Raw genomic sequence first — 16,214 nt, 5'->3', positions numbered from 1 at the left:
GACTAAGAAATTTAAAACCAAAGTACCATGAATTGAGTGACTTCTGTGTGTCTGATATCTGTCTCTAACCTGGTCCATTGAGTTAATTTTTGTATAATGTCAACGTGACTATATTTAGAATCACTGTAGACATCTCTTTGGGTAGGATAGTGTTTCTAAACATTTTTAATTAAAAAAGATCCATACTTGTCATGAAAGGAATGACGATATTCTAAAGATAATTTTTTAGTCATAGTTTATTGAACAGTGGATCCCGAGATATCAACAATTCCCCCCAGAAACCTTATGGCAGAGAAGAAAAATGCTGAAATCTAGTTATGGCCATAGGAGAAACCAAGGAAATTGTTATACAGTCTTTACAAATTCTCAAACCATTCTTTCTGGAGAGAATGGAAATTATATAACAATCACATGAAAGACTATAACTCAGTGAGGATTCATTAGTTATGCATCTCACTTGCATTAAATTTAAATCTTTTTTTTTTTATCCAGTCCCCAAGGTGAAATGGTGAATCACTGCAGCTTTTTGTTATTGCTGTTGTTGTTGTTTCCCCAACATAACCGGTAAGAATGCATACACCTTGTCATTATTTAACTGTTCTTTATTCCTTCAATTGGCTGGAGCCAGACGGGTGACTGAGCCTAGATAATAGGGCTGTCAGTGTCTGGGCTTGGACTCCAAAAGTCTCTAGTAACAGACTGACATTGAGGGCGGGCAGTAATATTTCATGAACAGAGGTTCTGGGTGAACACACAAGCAAACAAAGAAACAAACAAACATTCCTCTTGTTCTGCTTCTTGAGAACAGATTCAATATGATCATAATCAGCCTCCATGACTTCCCTAGCAAATGGATTAAACCTTCAAATTGTGAGCTAGTTTAACCCTTTTCTAATTTAAGTTGAATTAATGTGGGTATCTGGTCAAGAAATGTGAAAAAAATTTTCTAATATAGTAAATTTATACCAGGGAGTGTGGTGTTCCTATAATAAACTTGACTATATGGTTCATAGGATTTCAGGATTAAAGCCTAAAAGTCAAGCTTCTAGGCAAGATTTATGGAAAGAATGTAGATGAGTTTGACCCTTTTGACTAAAAAAACTCCCAGATTACTGTAAGCAGAACTTATTTGGCTATGTTAGTAGGACTTCAATAGACTGCAATGATAAAGGGCATGAAGATATTCAGGTCCTGGTACACAAGATTTTCAGAAAGTAACAAGGACTTCTGGAAATTAGTTAAAATCAGCCATGCATGTCAGCCTGACATATACAGAGGCAGACGCTTGAATCCAGCCGTTAAACTGAACCCCTCCATTTGATGAGTTAGAGAAAGGACTGAAGGAGCTGAAGGAGTTTACAACCCCGTAGGAAGAACAACAATATCAACCAACCAGAGCTCTCAGATTTTAAACCACCAACAAAGGAGTACACATGGAGGTAAGCATAGCCTCAGCCATATATGCATCAGAGGATGGCTTTGACGGGCATCAATGGGATAAGAGGCCCTTGGTCTTGTGAAGGCCCGATGCCCCAGTATTCGAAGGTAAGTAGGCAGGAGTGGGTGGGTGGGTGAGGGCACACCCTCATAGAAGCAGGAGGAAAGGGGATAATACAGGGGGTTTCTGGGGAGGGGGATCGGGAAAGGGATAACATTTGAAATGCAAATAAAGAAAATATCCAATAAAACAAAAGAAAAACAAACAAACAAGCAAACAAAAAGTGTATACCCCAATCTTGACCTTGCTAGCTAGAGTGAAAATGACCATAATCAAGAACTTGTTTAGCAGAACTTGTAATGCTTAATACTTTGTATGATGACTGTGTTTAAAAGCATCAGGATTTATCTGTTATATATCACATACATGCACAGATGTGTACAACAGAACACATGCATGCATAGTTGTTCAGATTAAAAACATTGCTAATTAATGAAAACCAGAAACTATTGGATTATCTACAAATATGATTTTATATTGATAAGTCCTGATGTCATGCAATGAAATGAACCTTGCAAGTATAAAATTAAGCAAAGGAATAGAGACACAAAGGAATGGTTTTATATATATGATTGAAAAGCAAGTAAATTGGTATTATTAGAAATCAGAGAGTGACTCTTTTTTGAAGAGGAAATGGAAGGGAGGCAGATCTTGGGGAGAGAGGAGGTGGGGGGATGGAGAGAAGGAAACTGTAGTTGGAACATATTCTATGAAAGAAGAATTCTTTTCTATGAAAATAATAAATAAATAAATAAATAAATAGAAATCAGATTGATCAATTCTAAGGGAAACTGGTAGTGAACATGAAGGAATTTTTTGACTGGTGAGACCATTAGCATTTTAATTTGTATACTGAGAAATCTAGCTTTTAATTTTTGGTTCATTTTCATGAATCATGAAATGTTGAAAACACTGTTTTACATATATACTATAACTTAATTAAAAGTATGAATAAAGAAGCTTTGAAACAATATTCTTGTGAGTTTAACCCATGCAATTATTTGGGGTAGTTATTTTTTATTTAGCAAAAAATAAAGACTATTCAAGAGAGAGTATAATGTTGCTTCACATACTGTTATGTTATTTTGTGGGTTTATGAATACAAAGATTCATACTTAAGTATTATGATGAGGTATGGCATTTGTCAGACTTGCTCATCCAAATATTAGCCAAAAATGGTTAATGTAAATGATGGAAACTTTTTGAATTTTTATCCAAATAGTGTTAGAAATAATATCCTATATTTTAACATTTAAAATAAAAACTGTACATGAGTACATTTTATTCAGATATAGTTTATTATATCTGTACATAAATTGTATCATATTTTAGATTTTATTATACAATTTTAATTCTAACTCATTATTTTATTAATAATGTTTTATCACTTAAAAGCAAAAAAAATCTTTTTACAAAATTAATCTATAGATCTGTACCCAAAATAAAGGTATGTCAAATCAATACTTCTTGCTTTTCTGACTCTAGAGATGGTGTTTCTAAATATACAGAAAGACTCAAATCTTGGGATTGTTCAAGGTTCTTTAATTGATCTTAAAACCTGCTTCTAAAATATATCATCCTCTCTATAATCACAAATTGGATTTCCTTTACAGTATCTTTGGTTTACATCATTCCTCAAAAGTCATTCCCACATTATGATTACTGAGGAAAGTAAAAAACCTTCTAGAAAATTATTATAATGTAGCTCTTTTTAGACTCAGCAAGATGTTGCTTGCCATATCATAACACAGATTAATACTGTATTTTTTCATAGGATCAAGGAGAAGTTAGCATAGTTTCCAGAAAGATTATGGCATTTACAGTTTTCACTAGGTAAAATTTTAAATCTTCTTTTTAAATGAGAATCTTCATGAATTCATTCACCTACTTAATATTCATTTAATGCCAATGATACCTTAGTGATTTCAGGATATGGGGCTACAAATGTGGATAACACAAAGTCTCTAGTCTCTTGTCCCTCTGCCCAAAGAATTATTTTCTAGTTCTGGAAAGTATCATCTAAGACATAATGAGAAATTTATATCTAAATGATTGTGTATTTTTATTAGCAAATTTATTTCTCCAAGCCTAGTTATTAATATAGTTAATATGGGAATGTTTTGACACTAAGGTTGTTAAAAATTACTAAGAATCACATTATCAATAAGCAATGTCCAAAGACTTAATGACTTTATCCTGTTCTTTGTCAAAGAAGCTTGTTATGTAATTTCATTTTTGTTTGAGAAGACCTCATTAAAATTCTGATTTGCATAACCTCATATAAGATTGATTTTGGAATAGATGGAATCCAAACTTCATTCACTAAAGCAAAACAGACAGTCACTTCAGTGATTTTAGTAAATGAACTCTACAACCAAGTAGAACTCTCTAAGTGAACATCATTGAGAGGGTGAATATAAATATTCAAAATGGATTTATCACACTGGTTTACAGGATGTCACCCTGATAGTCCAACAATGCCTGTCTCAAAGTGGAAAAGTTCAAGAATCTGGTTGTTTGTCAGTCTAAAAAGCATGCTGTCTTAGCAGTCCTTGTATGATGTGGTCCAAGATAATTTATAGAGAAATTCTGGCTTTAGTTTACATTGGAATTCAAAAGACTTTGATTCTAATATTTAATATTGACTGTAACAACAGGATAGTCAAAATTTCCAGGGATAGTAAGAGTTAGCAGGCATCAAACAATTTTTATTCTTCCACATCCTTTGTATAGACTGCTTCTGTAATGTGTGGATCAGAATTAGGATGGGTCTTTCTTCTTCAAATAGTATAAATGAGAACATTTCTCAATAATATGTACTCAGTTATGAGTAGATATTAGCCACAATGTACAAGACCCCCATGTCACATGCCACAGACCCAAATAATCAGGAATTGGGGGATGAGGACATCTCTAGGACATTCCAGAGACCTGTAATGATAGAGGCTTCATGGAGTTTCTGGGCTTTAGCTGAAACTCCTAGGAGTTGACATAACAAACCTGAAGTGGCCACCTCTTGTGGCCAGAAAGAATCCCCCAATGGAGGACTATTGACACCAACCCACACAAAAAACTTTTGACCCAAATTTGAGTAAATCAGAGACTACTGAATTGGCCAACAAATAATTGGCCCAAGTTGGGACCCATCCCATGGGCAAGATCCAATCCCTTACACTATTAATAAAACTATGTTATGCTTGAGGACAGAAACCTAGCATAACTGTCCTCTGATAGGCTCTGCCAAACAGTTGACTGAAACAGATGCAGACAGATCCATAGCCAAGCATTGGTTGGAGCTTGCAGAGTCTTAGGGAAGAGTTGGCAGGAGGATTGAAGACACAGAAGGGGAAGAGAACCTCAAAGTAAGATGAACAGAATCAATTAACCTGGCCCTGTGAGTCCCTCAGAGCCTGAACCACCAAAGAGCATAATGGGCTGGACATAGGCATCTGCTCATATGTAGCAGATGTGCAGCTTGGTCTTCAGGTTGTTCTTCCAACAATTGGAGAGGATGCTGTCTCTAAAACTATTCCTGTTTGTGGATCTCATTCATTAAACTGGGGTGCCTTGCCTGGCACCAGTGGTAAAGGATGTACCTAGAACTGCAGAGACTTGATATGCCTGGGTCAAGGGATATCGAGAAAGGGGAGAGTCTCTACTTTTTCAGAGGAAGAGACACAGGGAGAGGGGGAAGAAATTGTGTGAAGGCATACTGGTAGGAGACAGTGAGTGATCAGGATGTAAAGTAGATACATAAATAAATAAATAAATAAATAAATAAATAGGAAAAAAGAGAGCCAGAACCTTGTGTTTTAGTTGATTCCAGATGTATTCAAGTTGTCAAACAACATTAGCCACCATGAGTACAAAAACCACACCTTTAAGCAGAATTAAATCTGTGTATAGCAGTACAGCAGAGCTTGTGCATGCTAATTTAGGGTAAATATATTTTAGAACGATTATTTTAGTTAGGTTAAAATTTCTTAAGTGGAACATGTAAATATAAAATATGAATGTAACTGAAGGACATAATGGCTAGGTACTTAGAGAACCATATTTATCCTATATTTTTCTATTCTAAAATAAGTGAAAAAGAAGAGTTCTGTAAAGGTTTAGACACATGACACTAATACTTACATTGAAGAACTGGTACACAGCAATAAATATGACATATATATGACACAACTTTCACAATCTTCAGACTTTTTCTCAGAAGAGCAACAAGATTCAAAGAGCCAGATTTGCTTGATGAATTCAAATAAAGTGTTTTCTGGATACTACAAGGAAGTTACACATATAAATTCACACCAACTGTGACAACATGCACAAGAACCGAGCAAGCTCACACAAGAAAAAATTCTAATGTGGGTGAGTGAAAACCAAATTCCAACACTAGCTGAGGAACTATTTGCATTTGATAACTTCTTGGAATGCAAGAGTTTTACTTAAAATTATTTCATGTAATTGATCTCACCTCTAAGCATAGTTGGGTAATACAAAACTAGACCTGGGCTGAGGTATAGGAAAAAAAATTTAAGTTAGGCCATTTGAGAATTGATGGAGAAAGGTTGGTTTAATCAGAGATGGGCAAAGAGGTTTGTATGATTAAACTACATTGTATTAAATGCTCAAATGCTTGGCTTTATGCAATGACATATTTTTATATAGCCTACTGCTTCATTTGTGTATGTGTGGCATGCGTGTATACATTTGTGTGTGTGTGTGTGCATGTGTATAGATGACTTATTGTTATCTGTATGTCCATGAACATATGTAGGTCAGACTACTTGGTTATGGTAGTCTATCAGGATACTTGTTCCTTTAAAATACTGACTTTCTTGCCTTCCACAGCCATCTAACTCCTGTAGATTTTCAACTAGGTGTGGGATCATTCTCAATCAATACTAGGTTATAAACTGGTATGGTCTTATACTGGTCTAATGTATGCAACCACAATGTTCAGACTTCATGGCTAATACATTTCTGTCATATCCAGAAAATATTCTTAATTCTCTGGCTTTAACAATCCCCCTCCACTCTTCTTCTATGATTCTCTCTTAACACTTTTCTGTACTGGTTATGATGTCCCTTTTGAGGATGGGGTCCTCAAAGTCACATATTATTTGCACTTCTACCAGTTACAATTCTTTGTAATACCCTCCCTCTGCTGTGAAAAGAAACAACTTTGATAAGGATTAAAGTTGCTCTAATTTATAAGAACAAAGACTGATATTTAGAAAGCTATTGTACTTATAGATACATGCTACTATATAAGGAATACCTAGACAAGGTATTTCCAATAGTTGAATAGTGGCACTAAAACTTGCTGAGAAGCAACAATTGTCTATTGGATTTAAAATCCACCCAGTAGAATGTAATGCATCTTATACAATGCAAACCTAGGGAAGAATCCATGGCATATATTTTTGCTCCTCTTTACTCTAAATTTATACTAATATTTAGGGAGAACTATTCTGTATCATATAGTGTGTTGTTAATTTATTTGCTTGTTTAAATTAGAACTGGCCACTTGGGAAATTCTTACTGGGCATATGTTTCTAAAATAACCAGTACTTTGTTTCTAAATCAGGTAAAACTTTTAATTAATCTTTCTTGGAAGTATAATTTTATTTTTTATACTTTCTGGTCCAGTCCCAGAAAAATACCATTGTTCCAAGTGATCCTTGTTCATTTTACTGGCGGTGGTGTAAATATTCACTAGCAATTGTTTTTTTCTTTGTAAATTAGATCCCGGGTACTTGGATGTTACAGCTTTTATGTTCCTTCTGCTGCCAAAGCAAGATAAATATGTAGTAAATAACTTTTAAAAAGGAAGAAAGAAACAAAGAAACAAAGAAAGAAAATATATCCATGATAAATATATATATTTGCATATATCTATCATACATGTGTAGTTCTATATTGATATTAATATATTTAACATGACATATTATACTATTGTCTCCAATCATAAAAAAATTACAAATTATTAATGATATCAGATTGTTTATCTTCCACTTTCTATACCTTTAATACTGTGGTAAAGCCATAGCAAGAGAGAAGATATTGAAAGAATGGATACTGTGTTCCTTCTTGGTTATCAGACTAATTTGCAAAATCAGTGTTTTACAGGGATGTAGGAGACTGGGTCTTGAACTTGGCCTCCATAGAAGACACAAAAGACTTACAATCTCTACGTATCATAGCAAAAGTGTTATGGGAAAAAGAACTGTGCCAGATTGAGCAGGGATAGATGGCAGTGAGAATTATACATCTCATGAAACCCAATTATTTTCTCTTTTAAAACAGGGAGTCTTTAAAACACCATTTTCCTTCAGCCAGATTTAAATAAATAAGAACTCTGGTAGTTGATGTAAAATATGACTTCTTTCTAGCTAGAAAAAAAAAAGACAATTAGCTTGTCTCAATGTCTTTCCATCTTAAACTTTTACACAAAGCCAGACAACATAAAATACTTCAAATCTAATTTGTTTATTGTGGTCATGGTAAGTCTGTATAATTTTTAAAATTCGTTTTGTGGTTCAGGCAGCAGTTTGATTTGTTAAACAGAAGTTTTCCACTGAAAGCTAGACATGTATCACATTATAGAATTTCAGCTCCTATTTGCAAGCCTTTGTGATATTCTGGTCAAGAATTGGACTATGTTTAAAAATGCTGTTTATGTGACCTGGGATTCCTTTCCATCTTCTCTTTAATTTGGTTTTCATTATGTATGTCTCATAGTGTATATCTTTTTTTTTGCTAGAGGGACAGAATCCTTTGCTATTATACGATACTTCTGGAATTTTATTATAATATGGTACTGTATATTTCTGATTACATCATGGTTCTTTGGTGTACATTTTCCAATTATGTGTGACCCTAATCAGTGTGTATCCATAGTTCAGCATTTTCTCCTAATAGGTGAAGAATTATCTCCCCTAAGCAAGGGTAAGGACCAATTTACCTCTGTTCAAAAAAAAAAAAATGATGTTTTCTACAAAGAATGTTCTGTTTGGTTTTCATAAGTGTCCTTCTCTTTCCAGAGCCATAGAGTCAATTTTGGGTCTTTACTTTAAGCTCATTGAACAGAGCCCCAGTTTCAACCCTCTGGATGTTCAATTATTCTGTGACTATCTGCCAGCGTCTACCCTTCTCATCTTAGTATATATATTTATATATTTATATCTATCTATCTATCTATCTATCTATCTATCTATCTATCTATCTATCTATCTATCTTCTCAGTGTTCCTTCTAGTTTAGGGCTCCAAGAATTTATGTTCCAGTTAAGTTTGTCTCACCTGTACCAACATTTCTATTTTTCTTTTGAAATAATTGTTTTCTCTAAAACATAACATTTTTGAGTGTATTAAAAAATCATTGGTTTTTCATTTCCTTGGGATTTTCCTTGTGAAAAGCTAACTGATGTCTTCCAATCTCTTTACATATCAGAGCCATAACTGCTAGTGTTATATATTTTATTTTAATGATGTATGTGTCCAGATGTTTACCATGACTCTCAATATAAATATCTGTAGTTATTTACAAAGTTCAAGAAAATGTTAATATTTTCCTTTACACAGTGTGGGTGACCATCTGTGCCTGATACAGCCAATTAAATTATATACAGCTAGTATACATGATTATTCCAGAGTTCAAATAGAAGCATAATTTTTGTTTTTAAGGCTCTGAGATTTTTTTTTGTAGTTTAGCAGCTATTACAAGTACCCAAGTGAAAAATTTCCATGTACTCAGATTACTGTCCGGTAGACAGAATCCTGGTTTAGGTCTCTCTCAATGTTCCCAGAATACAGGAGCACTTGTCATAGATAATACCCTTCCCATTGAGAGGGAATTATCTCATGAGACCATATCTTTTCTTTCATTATATTACATTATGGCAATAGAGATGTTGAAGATAATTAAGCTTTCCAATTAGCGATTTGGAGTTAATCAAAAGAGAGAAAGGTCAGAAACACTTTAGGTAAAAAGAGATGGTTTCTATTGACCTTAAGAGAGAAACTCCTTATTCTAAAATACTCTCTATAATACTACTGTTGAGAGGAAGATTCCCTCCAAGGCTATAGTAGTGTATTCTTCAGTAAATGTTAGAGGGAGATGTGAGGTTTCAACACTATGACCACAAGGTCCTGAAATATTTGAACATCTAGAAATGTTGGAAGTTAACCTTGAACCTCAAATACGGTTTTAGCTGACACATGGAATTTATCTTGATAAAAAGCATTAAGGATAGATTTCAGCAAACTCATATTTAATTTTTGATACATGAAAACTGTGATATAAGCTGGGTGGTGATGGCACACACCTTTAATCCCAACACTTGGGAGGCAGAGGCAGGCGGATTTCTGAGTTTGAGACTAGCCTGGTATACAGAGTGAGTTCCAGGATAGCCAGGGCTACAAAGAGAAACCCTGTCTCGAAAAAAAAAAAACAAAACTGTGATATAATTAAAGCGTGTTGTTTTACACCTCTGTGTGTTGTGGCAAATTCTGAGTCATAAGACCTAACACAAAAGCTAGGGGAGAACAAAAGCACAATATAAAAAGTTGGTTACTATTTAATTGCCATTAACCTCCAGGAAACACAGGGCTGAGAATCACAGAGTTGATTTATTTTTGTTTCTTTAATGATCTTAGACTTAATGTGTTGGCTTATGTTTGGAGAACATACTCAAGCATTTTGTCTGCTTCCGTGGGGTGTAGTTTTCTGTGATCCTTGTACACGAACCTTCAGGAGTTATTGTTTCTAAACCCATCAAATTTGTATGCGATGAGCTCTGACACTGGGCAGTTGCAGTTGATTAATAAATAATTATGAGATAAGATTATGTATATTTTAGGGTATGCCTTTTTTCATTTTGAGTTTTTCTTTCATTTTATAATTGAAAAGTGATTGTTTTCATACAGTATATTCTGATTATTTTTCCCCTTCCTCATCTCTTCTCAGATCCTACCTATCTCCCCACCCATCCAAATCCATCCTTTCTTCCTCACTTTCTTTGAAAAACAAACAGTTAAAACATACAAACATACACACAAATTAAAATTTAAAAAAAGGAAAATAAAACCAAAAAAGCAGGCATACACACACACACACACACACACACACACACACACACACACCACACACACTGCGAGAGAGAGAGAGAGAGAGAGAGAGAGAGAGAGAAAGAGAGAGAGAACATATAAAAAACAAAATCAAAAAACCATAATGTGTAAACAAAAGATTAAAGAGGCTAAATAAATAATCAAACAAAACAACATCAAACAAAACAACAACACCACAAACCTCCAAAAATATACTTGAGTCGTTTTATGTTGGCTGTCTTCTGGTGGGCAGATGACCGGCCCTTAAGTGTGGTCAATATACTCTATTGTGTTTAGACTCTATTGGAAAGTAATAATTGTTTCCTTTGTGAGTTCTTTCCCCTTGCAGGTAGCTTCTTGGCTCAGACAAGAACTGATTTCTACGTTCCTCTCTCATTCCGGGAACCCCATCTGGCTTGGAAATGTACAGGCAGATGAATGGTGCTCCTGTCCTTCTGAGATCATATGTGCATTTGTTTTGTTGTATCCTTTTCCTAGCCTCTCAGTATGCATGTTGTGATTGTTGGCTTTGTGTTTGGTGGGGGTGGGGTTCAGGGGGGAACTCCTAACAGTGGGAGTCAGGGTGGTCTTGGCTCTTTTGCCTTCTTAACAGGGAACCACACTTTCCCTTGTGTCATTTGTCTTTTTGGCGCTTACAGAACTTCCTATCTCCTATTTCTCTTATTTCCTCAGCCCTGAGGGAAAGAGTTTATTGAAGACTCCCATGTTAAACTGAGTGTTTCGGGGTCTCCCTCCCTTTACGCACTGTTTAGATATGAGTCTCTGTAATTTTCTTGTATTACATCTTTTAATGAAAACCCGTTAAGGAAGTGATCTACAGGTATATCACAATGCCATTAATAGTTATTTTATTATTACATCCATTAAGCATAAAAGTAGCATTTGGGTTTTCACTAGGCCCATGGCTTATTTAATCTTCTTAAAAAGCCAAAATGAATCTTGACAATCAGTGAATAATATATCTACCTCAAAATCTATTTTTAATTTTTAATATAAGTAGCTATGATTGATCAGAGCTTGGCTAATTACTTTACATTGGTCATTACAATGTTGATACCAAATCAAAATGAAAGAATATAGATATTTGAAACTACATTGTAGTGTGCCTAAAAGTATCATAGGAAATAAATACAGAAAATACATATAAGATATCAGAATATTGTGTTATTCCCTTTTCTGTAGTAAAAATGGAAGAGTGATATTTATTTTGAACATTATTTCAGAAAAAACCATCAAGTATATATATATTTGTTAAATTCAATAATATCTTCATTTTTCTCATCCACATTAATCACTAAATCAACAGTTTTCAGGTGCTCAGAAAACAAACTACAAGGTAGAGACTGATAGGAATATGACAACAACAGAAATCACATCTGTCTTATTGTGAAACAGTCCATACCTGCCTATCTCAGTCTTCTTCACTGTTCAAGGTAAGGGCTCACCGAAACTGACCGAAACAAATGAAAATGAAGCCGAAGGGGCAGACTCTGCTTGCAGCATATGTGACGTCCTGGTTACTCACAGTGCAATCAAATAAATAGAGATGAACCAATAGAAAGAGAGGAAGCAAAGGAGACACATTAGATTCCCTAGAATCCAAAGGATCTATGCACTGTAGGTGCAATAAACAGTTAACAAGAGAGAGGAGAGGTCAGCCATAGTGCAGGAAGAGGAAGGAGCCAAACAAAGAGTCTGTATTTTAAGTGTGATGGACATAAGGAAGATTTCAGACTAAACTTTGCCATGAAGTAGGTGGAAAGGTAATTTGAAACAGGCAGGTTATAGCAAAGGAATTTGACTTACATTGGAAAGCAGAAAGTGATTATAGCTGAAGCAATAATTTCAACAAGTCCCTTTTTGGGAATTGAAGAGTCTTAAGTTCCAAGGGAAATATGCATGAAGAAAAAAGAAGTTGGTGAGCATATTTAGAATAACAATATTATAAACAAATAGTTTATAATAGTGTTGAATGCTTTTTGAGTGTGGATATACTTTAATATGACTCCCTACTACAATAGAAAAATATTATGACAATATTCATTTCAAAACAGATCTTTCTTTGTGTTTCTGATTTCTTATTTTAAATAGTAAGGATAGAAAAATCAAATGAACATATGGTATTACAGTTTGGATAATATCCAAAGTGAACCCCAAAAGGCTCATTGCTGAAGTATTGATGCCTAATTCATAGATCGAGTCATTGAGAGCTTATTGGAACCTGAGGGTTATGAAATAATTGAGAGCTTAGCTCCTGGATGAATTATGATGCAGAGAAATTGCTTTTGATAGAGACTCAGTATAAAGATCCTTAGTCTCTGTCTCTCTCTGTCCCTCTGTATCTCTGTCTCTCTGTCACTGTTTCTGTCTCTCTGTCACTGTTTCTGTCTCTCTGTCTCTCTGTCACTGTTTCTCTCTCTCTCTGTCTCTCTCTCTGTCCCTCTCTCTCTCTCTGTCTCTCTCTGTCTCTCTCTCTCTGTGTCTTCTCTGTCTCTCTCTCTCTGTCTCTCTCTGTCTATGGTGTGTGTATTCTTTCCTTGCTGTCTCTCTTTCTGTCACTCTCTTATCACTTATTTAAATTCACACGCTATATACCAATGGAGTTTTATTCAGCTGTTAAAAAAAATACACGATGCTCCTAAGTTGAGAATTTTTTGTTTAGCTCTGTACCCCATTTATTAAGTTATTTAGTTCTCTGGAGTCTAACATCTTGAGTTCTTTGTATATATTGGATATTAGCCCTCTATCAGATGTAGGATTGGTAAAGATCATTTCCCAATATGTTGGTTACCATTTTGTCCTATTGACAATGTCCTTTGCCTTAAAGAAGCTTTGCAATTTTATGAGGTCCTATTTGTCAATTCTTGATCTTAGATCATAAGCCATTGATGTTCTGTTCCGGAAAATTTCCCCTGTGCCCATGTACTCTAGGATCTTTCCCACTTACTTTTCTATTAATTTCAGTGTATCTGGTTTTATGTGGAGGTCCTTGATCCATTTGGACTTGAACTTTGTATAAGGAGACGAGAACTGATCAATTTGCATTTTTCTACATGCTGACTGCCAGTTGAGCCAACACCATTTGTTGAAAATGCTGTCTTTTTTCCACTGGATGGTTTTAGCAACTTTTTCAAAGATCAAGTGACCATAGATGTGTGGGTTCATTTCTGGGTCTTCAAATCTATTCGATTGATCTACCTGCCTGTTAATGTACCAATATCATGCAGACAATGAATTCTCAACTGAGGAATACTGAATAGTTGAGAAGCACCTAAAGAAATGTTCAACATCCTTAGTCATCAGGGAAATGCAAATCAAAACAACTCTGAGATTCCACTGAAAACAAGTCAGAATGGCTAGGATGAAAAACTCAGGTGACAGCAGATGCCGTCAAGGTTGAAGAGAAAGAGGAACACTCCTTCATTGCTGGTGGGACTGCACACTAGTACAAAAACTCTGGAAATCAATTTGGTGGTTCCTCCAGAAATTGGACATAGTTCTACCGGAGGACCCAGCTATATCACTCCTGGTCATATACCCAGAATATGCTCCAACATGTAATAAGGACATATGCTCCACTATGTTCATAGAAGCCTTTTTATAATAGCCAGAAACTAGAAATAACCCAGATGTCCCTCAACAGAGGAATAGATACATAAAATGTGGTACATTTACACAATGGAGTACAACTTAGCTATTAAAAACAATGAATTTATGAAATTCTAAAGCAAATGGATGGATCTGGAGGATATCATACTGAGTGAGGTAACCCAATCACAAAAGAACACATATGGTATGCACTCACTGATAAGTGGATATTAGCTCAGAAGCTTGGAATACCCAAGATACAATCCACAAACCACAAGAAACTCAAGAAGAAGGAAGACCAAAGTATGGATACTTTGATCCTTCTTAGAAGGGAGAACAAATTCCCATAGAATGAGTTGCAGAGACAAAGTATGGAGCAGAGACTAGAGGAAGGACAATCCAGAGACTGCTCCACCTAGGAATCCTTCCCATATATTATCACCAAACCCAGATACTATTGTGGATGCCAGCAAGTGCTGGCTGACAGGGGCCTGATATAGCTGTTTCCTGAGAGGCTCTGACAGTGCCTGACTAATACAGAAGTATAGGCTCACAGCCATCCATTGGACTAAGCACAGGGTCCCCAATGAAGGAGTTAGAGAAAGGACCCAAGGAGCTGAAGGGGTTTGCAGTTCCATAGGTGGAAAAACAGTATAAACTAACCAGTACCCCCAGAGCTCCCAGTGACTAAACCACAAACCACAGAGTACAGATGGTGGGGCTCATGGCTCCAGCTGCATATGTAGCAGAGGATGGCCCTGTTGGTCATCAATGAGAGGAGAGGACCTTTGTCCTGTGATGGCTCTATGCCCCAGTGTAGGGGAATGCCAGGGCCAGGAAGCAGGAGAGGGTGGGTGGGTGATCTGGGGGTCCGGGGGGAGGGAGGGAGCCGCTATGCCCCCGAATTCAGGGATCCCTTGATTGACAAGGAATATTACCGCAAGCCCGTGGCGGAACTCACCGAGGAGGAGAAGTATGACTAGGAGCTCAAGAAAACTCAGCTCATCAAAGCTGCAGCTGCGACTGAAACTAGCTCGGTGTTCGCAGACCCTGTCATCAGCAAATTCACCAACATGATGATGAAGGGAGGCAACAAAGTTCTGGCCCGATCCCTCATGGCCCAGACTCTGGAAGCTCTGAAAAGGAAGCAGTTTGAAAGGTACAGTGCTGCCTCGGCAGACGAACAGGCCACCATTGAGCGGAACCCCTACAGGATCTTCCACTGGGCACTGAAAAACTGTGAGCCTGTGATTGGGTTGGCGCCTATCCTCAAAGGGGGCCGTTTTTACCAGGTCCCTGTGCCTCTAGCTGACCGACGGCGCTTCTTGGCCATGAAGTGGATGATCACAGAGTGCCGAGAGAATAAACCACGGCGGACACTGATGCCAAAGAAGCTGTCGCATGAACTGCTGGAGGCTTTTCATAACCGGGGTCCCGTGATCAAGAGGAAGCACAATATGCATAAGATGGCAGAGGCCAACCGTGCCCTGGCCCACTACCGCTGGTGGTAGCCAGAAAGGAGTGGAGGGAAAGGAGACAGTGCCTCAAGAAACCACTGGAGGGCTGGACAGGTGGCTCGGTGGTTAAAAGCACTGCTCTTTGCAAAGGACCTGGTTTCATTCCCAGCACCCACAGGGAGGCTCACTAACCACCTATAACTCCTGTTGCAAAGGTTTCGACACCTTCTGACGGCTGTGGGCACCAGGCATGCACATGGTAAACAGACATGTGTAGACAAAACATCTAATGAATGTTAATCACTTGAGCTACTGCCCTACTGGAAAGTTGTGGAAGGGGAGTACTGTTTGTAATGCAGCCTTCCGTCCCGTGAAGCTCTTGGACTCTCCATGCCGGCTACACATTGGGTTGCTACAGCTTGTTGCCTTTCACACAGGGAGATTCACTCAGAGGAGCATGTGCTGTCAGGGAATCCAAATTGGTTCCCCTGCTTCCCACCCCCAATAAAGACAGAACGTTTCTCCTTAGAGACTTCCTCCA

General features: G+C 36.7%; 1 pseudogene; it reads left to right on the top strand.

Annotated features, from left to right (window-relative positions):
- Positions 1–1,527: 1,527 nt before the first annotated feature.
- On the top strand, positions 1,528–15,962 carry LOC116104568 (annotated as a pseudogene).
- The last annotated feature ends 252 nt before the right edge of the window (positions 15,963–16,214 follow it).

This window comes from Mastomys coucha, unplaced genomic scaffold (assembly GCF_008632895.1).
Source record: "Mastomys coucha isolate ucsf_1 unplaced genomic scaffold, UCSF_Mcou_1 pScaffold22, whole genome shotgun sequence".
NCBI classification, from domain to species: domain Eukaryota; kingdom Metazoa; phylum Chordata; class Mammalia; order Rodentia; family Muridae; genus Mastomys; species Mastomys coucha.
Note: the sequence above shows the minus strand (reverse complement) of the source record. Positions and strands in the feature narration are given on the sequence as shown.